The sequence below is a fragment of the Triplophysa dalaica genome, chromosome 15 (assembly GCF_015846415.1).
Source record: "Triplophysa dalaica isolate WHDGS20190420 chromosome 15, ASM1584641v1, whole genome shotgun sequence".
Lineage (NCBI taxonomy): Eukaryota > Metazoa > Chordata > Actinopteri > Cypriniformes > Nemacheilidae > Triplophysa > Triplophysa dalaica.
In genome coordinates this window covers 18,475,791-18,485,504 of record NC_079556.1, presented here as the reverse complement: position 1 = coordinate 18,485,504, position 9,714 = coordinate 18,475,791, and positions in this window count along the sequence as shown.

The window sequence follows — 9,714 nt, the reverse complement described above, 5'->3', positions numbered from 1 at the left end:
GTTTGTCTTGCTAATGCGAGATACCTCAGGGACCATCAGCTTTAATGCACGAAGATCAACCAATGGGATGCTGGAGGTGAAGCAGCGCGTCCAGACGTTGAGGATTGTGAAGTGGGGGGAAGCGCGCTGGATTGTTTTACAAACAGAATTCCTTTAATTAATCACTATGTTTTAACAGCTGGACTGCCAGAGTCGGGTCGTAACGTGATCTCTACATATGAATTGTGGATTAGACGCAAATTCTGCACAAAAATATCCGTCAGGCGCTGTGAGTGGACGGTGTAGAGCACGGGGCTGATCTCTGGGGCCGGGTCACAGGCCAGAGAAGCGTGTACAGGCCCCCGCGGCAAATCCAGCTCCGTGTGCTGCTCTAAATAATCAAGATTTGGAGAACAAGTGGGATTTTATGATTGATACTATCGGACTGTATGCCCCACTATCTGTCTGTTGTGGAAAGATGTTATAAAAGTCTCAAAGTAATGCCAGATGTCAACATCAAAGCTGTTTCATTATTTGGATAGTGGCATTTCTTTTATTATCTGTGTTGAGAAAATGTAATTGACAACAGAGTGGTAGTTAAAAGACAATGTAACTGTGTCGAGTCGGTCAGAACAATGTTTTGAAAGCAGCACATGGTCTGTGTAGTCAATCATTATAAGGATCACTTCAAGCTATCTGAGATAGAAGACGTTTTGCAAACACACCTCTGTGTTAAAATGATTGTATTTTAATTGTTGACTCAGATATGATAAAACTCGGCAATAACTTAAGAAAAGTTGGCAAGGGCCTTACGATATGATACATATTACGATAGATGAGTCATGACTTAATATATTGTTTTATATTTCGATACAATATTGCATTATATTGGAATACTTTTTAAAAATATATTTCCATCACATACCAGTAGACGTCATTATAGTTTCTATTAAAACCAATACAATTCCCATTATCACCATTAAATCCATTAAATGTTCTATCGTGGTTTGGTCAGGGTTCTATGTATGCTCACTCCTGCTTGGCCATATCTGCTTTATGTGACGTTAAACGTGATTTTAAAAAAAATGATCAACAGCACAGGTTGGACTATCGATACGCTATCGTGAAAAACATATTGCTATGGTTTGCTATATCGTAATTTTTGCACAGCCCTAATATTTATGTAAGGTGAAGTCTGAAGTTTCTGAATATAGGGTGTCACAAAATGAGTCAACTCTTTCACTGTTTTTTTGAGCATTTTTATTACAATAGGGCAAGAATTAAGAAAAAAAATCTCTTAATGACATACGTCAGAGGGGAGCTGGCAATCTCAGCTGCGACTGATTTCTCCCAAGGTTTTTTCTCCATTTATTTATCATTGGAGTTTGGGTTCCTTGCCACAGGGCAGTGTTGACTTGCTCACTGGGAGACTGCATAGATATTATTTATTAGAATGATCTTGCTTGTTCTATAAACACCATGCACTGGGCTGTGTTTTACCTTTTCTGTGTTTTTCTGTTTTACATATTTTCTCCTGTAGAGCTTCTTTAGAAAAATGTACATTGTGGAAAGCGCTACATAAATAAAATTGAATTAAAATTGAATATACAAATAGCATGAGAAAGATCTTAACTCTGCAAAAAAAGAATCGTCCCTTTTTCAGAACTGTGTATTTCAACAAAAATGTTGTAAAAATCCAAATAACTTTACAGATCTTCAATGTAAAGGGTTTAAACAATGTTTTCCATGCATGTTCAATTAACCATAATCAATTAATTAACATGCACCTGTGGAATGGTCGTTAAGACTTTAACAGCTTACAGAGACTAGGCATTTAAGGTCACAGTTCTAAAAATGCAGGACACTGCATAAAGAGACTTGTCTACCGACTGAGAAAAACACCCAAACAAAGATGCCCAGGGTCCCTGCTCATCTGCGTGAACGTGCATTAGGCATGCTGCAGGGAGGCATGAGGACTGCTGATGTGGCTAGGGCAATAAATTGCCATGTCCGCACTGTGAGGCGCCTAAGACAGCGCTACAGGGAGACAGTAAGGACAGCTGATCATCCTCGCAGTGGAAGACCACGTGTAACAACATCTGCACAGGATCGGTACATCCGAATATCACACCTTCGTGACAGGTACAGGATGGCCACAACAACTGCCCGAGTCACACCAGGAACACACAATCCCTCCATCAGTGCTCAGACTGTCCGCAATAGGCTGAGAGAGGCTGGACTGAGGGCTTGTAGGCCTGTTGTAAGGCAGGTCCTTACCAGACATCACCAGCAACTTTGCCGCCTATGGGCACAAACCCACCTTCGCTGGACCAGACAGGAATGGCAAAAAGTGCTCTTCACTGATGAGTCACGGTTTTGTCTCACCAGGGGTGATGGACGGATTCGTGTTTATCGTCGAAGGAATGAGCGTTATACCGAGGCCTGTACCCTGGAGCGGGATCGATTTGGAGGTGGGGGGTCCGTCATGGTCTGGGGCGGTATATCACATCACCATCGGACTGAGCTTGTTGTCATTGCAGGCAATCTCAATGCCTTGCGGTACAGGGAAGACATCCTCCTCCCTCATGTGGTACCCTTTATGCATGCTCATCCGGACATGATCCTCCAGCAGGACAATGCCACCAGCCACACTGCTCGTTCTGTGCGTGAGTTTCTGCATGACAGCAATGTCAGTGTTCTGCCATGGCCAGCGAAGAGCCCGGATCTCAATCCTATTGAGCACGTCTGGGACCTGTTGGATCGCAGGGTGAGGGCTAGGGCCATTCCCCCCAGAAATGTCCAGGTACTTGCAAGTGCCTTGGTGGAAGAGTGGGGTAACATCTCACAGCAAGAACTGACAAATCTGGTCCAGTCCATGAGGAGGAGATGCACTGCAGTACTTCAAGCAGCTGGTGGCCACACCAGATACTGACTGGTACTTTTGATTTTGAGCCTACCTTCATTCAGGGACACATTATTCTATTTCTTTTAGTCACATGTCTGTGAAACATTTTTAATTTATGTCTTATGGTGTTGACTCTTTTAGTGTTCATACAAATATTTACACATATTAAGTTTACTGAAAGTAAAAACAGTTGAAAGTCAGAGGACTTTCTTTTTTTGCTGAGTTTATATTCATTCTTAGACTCTTATTTTAATGAAGTGTATTTTGTTTAGTATGAAATTACATCATTTTTTCCCCATGATTTGCTGTCATCCTTTCAAAACTGAGGAAAATTATACTTTTTTAAGGTGAGTGTCTATAACTCCCCTACTGCAATACCCAAACTGATCTTTAAGATATTATGAGATAAAAACTCATTTGTGGTTATTTTATGTGTGTCAAACCAAAGGACAGAAATGGTAGTTATAACATTAAATGAGAAAGACTAAACATTTGTTCATAGACAAAACATTACAATCTAAAATAAAATGAAGGAAATATTCCCAAAACATTAAATTTTATGTCAGTTCTTAAGTCTATAATCTTTACTTAATCTTTACTTACTCTTAATCTTTAAGTCTTTACTTAACTTGTCCATATTGGCATGCGGCATTCTGAAAAGTTGAAATATTTTCATCTCGATGCGGTGCCTATTTGAGCACGCTTGACGCACGTCTATATTTAAAATAACGAATATGCGCACGTAAAAGATGTAAAATGTGAATCGTCCCTTAGGCTGATCTTTCTAAGGAATCAATTTGATTCTATTTTCTTCCTTTGTCATTCTCTTAGGATCTCCTCCCTTCTGTGTGAGTCATTGTTAATTTTCTCTCTAGAAATCTGTCTGGTCACGCTTTCATTCATTTTTCTCCCTCAATTGTTTCTGTCTCAAAGCCAAAGAAGGATCACTTTTTTTCATGATACTAAAATCAGGATCTGGGGTCCGCAAATACCAGTACAATGACAAGCACAAACCTTAATAAATCGTGTTGCGTGATTCATTTAAATAATCTCCACCCATAAAGTTTGCTTCATAAAAGGAAACTCCTACAAATGCATATGCAATTAAGTTAGTCACAAAAACAGCTGTGTTCATGCCTTTTCAGCGCTTATTCTTACTATGTGTCTTTAGGCAATACCGTCAGTAAAAAAAGTCTTATGAGGGGGACCCCCATAAGACCTGGTTCAATTTGAGCACTGGTTAGAAGGCGTTACTATCTTGATTGTCCTATAAACACTTATTTGCAAACCCTGCAGTATCAGACGAGAGATGGATGACGTAAGCTCCGCTGCTGTACTCCTATTGGTAGTCGCTCATCATTTGCATAAAGATGAGCAAATCTCAACTTTGTTGAGTCGCTAGACAAGTCCACTTCCTGATGCCAACGGTCACTGTCGCTTGTGTTGCTGGGCTTCCATTCAAATGAATGCCATCGCGTCACTCTTTGTCGCAGGTTGTTACTGGTGGTCTGAATGGGGCATAAGTCAAATAAAATTTATTAAAGCTTTAAAACTTTAAAACTTATTTGGATAAAAATAAAATGTAAAATAAATGATTGACTAAGCATAAAAAAATCAACACCTAGCCCTAATTCACAACAGTAAGCTTATAATAATATTTTTTGTTGTTTTAGGCGATCAGGGTGTTTTTACACAAAGATCTGGCAACTGAGATTCATCGGCATAGAGGAGCAGTGCCAATGGACAACTCTGCAAATTTATGTTACAAATAGTCATGATACAAACGAAGCAAAATACTTAGTAGGAGAAAACAAATCAAAAAGATGTTACAAGTAGCGAAAAATGTTTGTACGTGAAAACAAATAAGAACCTTAGATTGCACATACTCAAAAACAAATGTATAGTAGGCTATGCAATGTAAGTCGCTTTGGGCAAAAGCTTCTGCCAAATGCATTAATTTTAATAAGAGTTTTCTTTTAGATGAACTATTCCTTTAAACATTCTATAAATTCTTGATGTCGATTAAAACCTGACAGTCCACAGAAATCTCAACTCTTCGTGTGTGTTGACTGTGACCGTTGCCTTGAAAATAATTGAATAAACGTATTCTCTGCCATTTGCTTGATTTGTTTGATATGTTTATCATTACAACAACATACGCCCTGAATACTCAGCCTTTAAGAATCTTCCAAGCACCTGCATAAACTTAAAGTCTCTGTTCACTGTAATATTTTTAGCCATCATTTTAAATGATGTCTTTTTTTGATTACTTAAAACGTTTGTGTGAATGTGTGTGTTTGTTGATGTGTGTTTGTGTATGTTTATGTGTGTGTGTATATGTGTAATGCAGGCCATGAGTAAGTGTGTTTATATCTTTATTTCCTCTCTGTGTTTGCTCACATAAAGCAGCTGTCAGTGATAATGTGTTTTAGACAGCAGAGAGTAGTCAGAGAACACCAAGTGCTTTATATTCCCTCCTGCTTCTAGTTACAGACTCGTAATCTTTCAGCCATCTCTTCTTCTGCCTCTTCATTGTGTACAGAACTTAGAGTCATTTATGTAATATGGATTAAAAGGATTAGTTTGCTTGAAAATAAAAGGTCGTCATTTATTCACCCGCACGTTTTCTGTGTGCCATACTTTTGAATGTGTTTCAGTGGAACACAAAATGTGAAGTTCAGCTGAATGTCCTTAAAAAAAATCTTCAAGTCAATAAATGCATAATTAAAGTAAACATTTGTGCTTTCAGGAGCTTGGCAGCCTTTTTTTTATTGCCTTTTTACTATTTTGGGGTTCTGATGCCGAGACTACTACTTCTTGTGTGTAAATTTTTAATTTTCTTTTTTTTTTACAGTAGACATCCAAAACTGGTCTCTTTGTGGAAACCAAAACCCCAAAATCTTCATATCTATTTTATGTTTGACAGACACATGTTGAAGGGCTCTTTCTGTCTTGTTCTCATTATACACAGTTCATATCCCAGAGTGAAGGTCACAAATCAGACTTATGAAGCAGAAGATGAAGGATGAAGGAGAACATCTGTTGTCTTTTCCATTGAGAGCTGCATAAAAGTTCAGTACATTGAGGTTTAGAAAATGAATTGAACCCTAAAGCGCAGCAGTAGTGACTTAAGTTCAAAGTAGAGGAATGTTAGAGAGCTGATATATGACTGCTTAGAAGTACACAGACCACCAGAGTATTACAGCACAGTGTTTTTGTGTCGAATGGGTCTGTGATGTCATGACATGAAATAAGTCTTATCACACATGGCTCCGGCATCCTCTCTCTGACCTCTAACACGGGTAATCGCACATGGTTACATGTCTCTCTTGTGATGACCTTGTGGGTGTGCTCAGAAATGACTGCCCTCAGGCGGGTGGACACCAACTGTAGTGTGTTTTTATCTTCAGTGTTCCGCTGTGTGTTTGTTTATTAGTATGATGTACATTTTAATGTGTTTATTTACAGGTTATTTACTACAGTTAAACATTTAGTCTTACTGGTTTGTTCATATCCCCTATGTAAGCACACTGAAAGGTTTACGTCTTTTTGTTGAATTGTATTTGTTCATCATAGCTCAGGAGATCTGATGGAGTTCTCAGTGGTTCCATTTAAGTATCAACTTAGACTCGATGTTTCTCCAATTACTTTGGAGTAATAAAAACAGAAACAAATGAGAATGTATTTGTTGAAACACAAAAAAAGTGTATGGAGGTGTAAATAAATGTAGATTGTAATGGAGTAATTTGATGAAAAATGTTCCATATAGAAAACTTCAATAATATTGACTTTTGATTGTAGACCTGAAAAATCTGAGCTCGGTTTATGACATTGTTGAGATTTCTTCTGAAACTCTAATTTAGACATATGTGAGATTTCAGAATCTTTTTTCTCAGGAGAAATATCTGAGATTCAGATGAGACTTCAGCAAAAGTGAATTTACTGCCCATTGAACGTCTTGGAGAAATAAGTGAGATGTTTGGAGAATCGACACCTAAGATCATGTAGTGCGGCATACAAGATGAACCATTTCTCTGGTGATCCGGCTTTTCCCGCGATCTTCCAGAGAAGCAGAGGAGGAAGGATTTACTGTTGGGTCCTGACTTGCACACATTCCTGGTGTTTTTTCTTCCCTCGGCCCCTCGGCCATACCAAAGGCCCCTAAAACAACAGCCTGTCAGGTTGTGACAGCTGGCTTCAAACAGCTCCTTCTGCAGTCATACAGCGAGGTTCCCAGGCACAGCGTGTGGATCTGAGAGGTGCGTCTGAGTGATGGTCCACGTAAAGATGTTAGGTGTTTTTAAAGTAAGATGTTTGTGAATGAACAAGGTAGAGGAACGAGAACTTTGTTGAGATAGGACGTGTCATGTGTGCATCGGTACACTTCCGATGAGCTGCTATCCACGTAGAGGTGAACAATTGACACTTGAGCATAGTTTGAGTTATGTCATTTATTTTTAACGAACAAAGTAGATAAAGCCAAACAGATTAGCCATAGCCACCTAGCACACGGAGACAGCACGGTCTTAAAACTGTTTACGCTTCCCTCTACTCGCCCCACCCAATTCCTTACCTGCCCCTAATACTCTGTTTGACCAAAATAACGAAGGTGTATGTTCAACTTATAACAAAAATATGCAAATATTCATAGGACATAATTAATACATAAGTTCTAAATATTAAATCAATCCAGTCCATGAAGAAAAAAAGAGAAAAAAGTAAAAAATGGCACCAACAATGTGACTGTTGTGTCTGCTCTGCTTTAAGGTTCCTCCACATTGCGGGTGATGCCATAAAGCAAACAAATGTCCGATGAACCCACCGTTCATATCAAAGACAAGGAAAGGACAGAAAGCCTCCAGGATGGAGCTCGGGTGGCCACGGGGGTGCTGGCAGTTCTGGTGGCCAAGGGAACTCTGGCTCAGACACCATGGTCGTCACGATGGTCGTGACGGTGACGGCACCATGGTGCTGGGGTCTGGCTTGGTGGTGACACTGGCACCCATGGTGGTGGAAGTGGGCGTGGAAGAGGAGGCGGTCGCTGTGAGAAGGTGCTGCCGTGGTCTTAACAAAGGTCTTCTGAAGTGAATCCATGGCTTTGTTTAAGATAAATATCTATATTGACAGCGCTATTAACGTTGACGTCTAGCTTCCGTTATTCATTGCTTGTGAACAAGGGGCTTGTTTTTTCCGGCAAATAACGGGGACGAAGGCTCCAGCGCAGAGGAGATGGCATCCTATTGGAGCAAAATGAAAAATGTCATGTTCAAAACAAGCCTCTGGTTCACACCCATCTGTGGGAAAATGGATGCTAGACATCAACGTTTATACTGCTGTCAATTTGGATATTTCTCTTAAACAAACGCATCGATTCGCCTCAGAAGACCTTTGTTTAAACCACAGAGCCGTGTCGAGCAGTTCTTTGATCGATGAATGCACTTTTTGGAGCTTCAAAAAGTCTATCCCCATTCACTCACATTCTACTGCTTGGAAGTAAAATGATACGTGGTAGGTATGACTTCGACTTTTTTCTTCAAGAAGGAGAAAGTCACATTCAGTCAGGATGTAAAACATGGGGACATTTTGTTTCTTGCCTGAAATATCCCTTTAATGTTTTTAACTAAAGGAAATATAAACCAGTACTTTGTATGTTGAACGTCAATTTTTTTTGCCAAAAAAATTTTGTTCTGGAATCTGAGGTTATAAAAAATGTAAATATTTAGAAAAAGTTGATTTATTTAAAGTAGTTAATCTGAGGTGCTATAGCAGGCCGTTGATAAAAAGAAACAGGTTTGTTTTAATGCTCTCTAAGGTCTTACCACTGTAATTATTTTGTGGAAAATAGATGAACCCGAAAGATGAAATTCTAATCTTTAAACCAAATATATATAGTGGGTAATTCTGAAAGAGCGGGCAGCAGTGAGAAACGTTTGCCGTCGTGTTTCTGGCATTTTTGTTCGCAATTGTGCTCCATCCACTCACTATGGTGGGAAATTTACAAATTATCCTTCAGGAATATGATCTTTACTTAATATCCTTCCGGTTTTGAATAAAAGAAAAATCTATAATTTTGACCCTTACAATTTATTTTTGTCTATAACCACAAATAATAGACATTGAGTCACAAATTTATCATTTTAAAGACTTGTAGATGATCAAAATTATCAGATAAATACGTTATGTAATGTGTATGCAAATCCCAAACAATGTGACAATTATCTTCTGAAACAATAACCCTAGAAAAAATACTTTTATCTTAAACTTGTGTTTATTGAAGAGAGTTTGCAGTCAGTTTTTGTTGCTTTAGCATTTTTGTGACAGCAGCAGCTCCTAACACTTAAAGCTTACATCTAATTGGACGGCTTGTGTCTTCGGCCTGTGAATGTGAAAACATTTTTCGCACTGGATGAAAAAAACATTGACATTTTGGGTGCACGGAAGTTCGCCTATGGAAAGAGCTTCATAAAAATCTTTTTTGTTTTGTGTGTTATCACGACGGCAGGCACACAACAGTGTGCAGGGCGTGCTCTTGGCGCAGGTGCTTGGCCATGCTTTGAAGTGCTGGCCGCTTCTCTGTGATTGCTTTTTGCAACGAGTCCTCTTTCCAGGTGTGGGGAGGGGGTGTTCTGCCTTAGAGAGGGTTTTGTCTGGGTGCTGTCAACCAAGAAGGGACCATTGATCTTTGCAGCCCACCTACTGCACCCGGCCTAGCCTTAGATGTGGAGGCACACCTCTTAACACTAATAGGATAATTGTTTGCAATCCAAATGAGGTCACAGCTCAAGTGTGGCTCTTTTGGAGTTGCGGGAGATTAGAATTCCACAGAGATT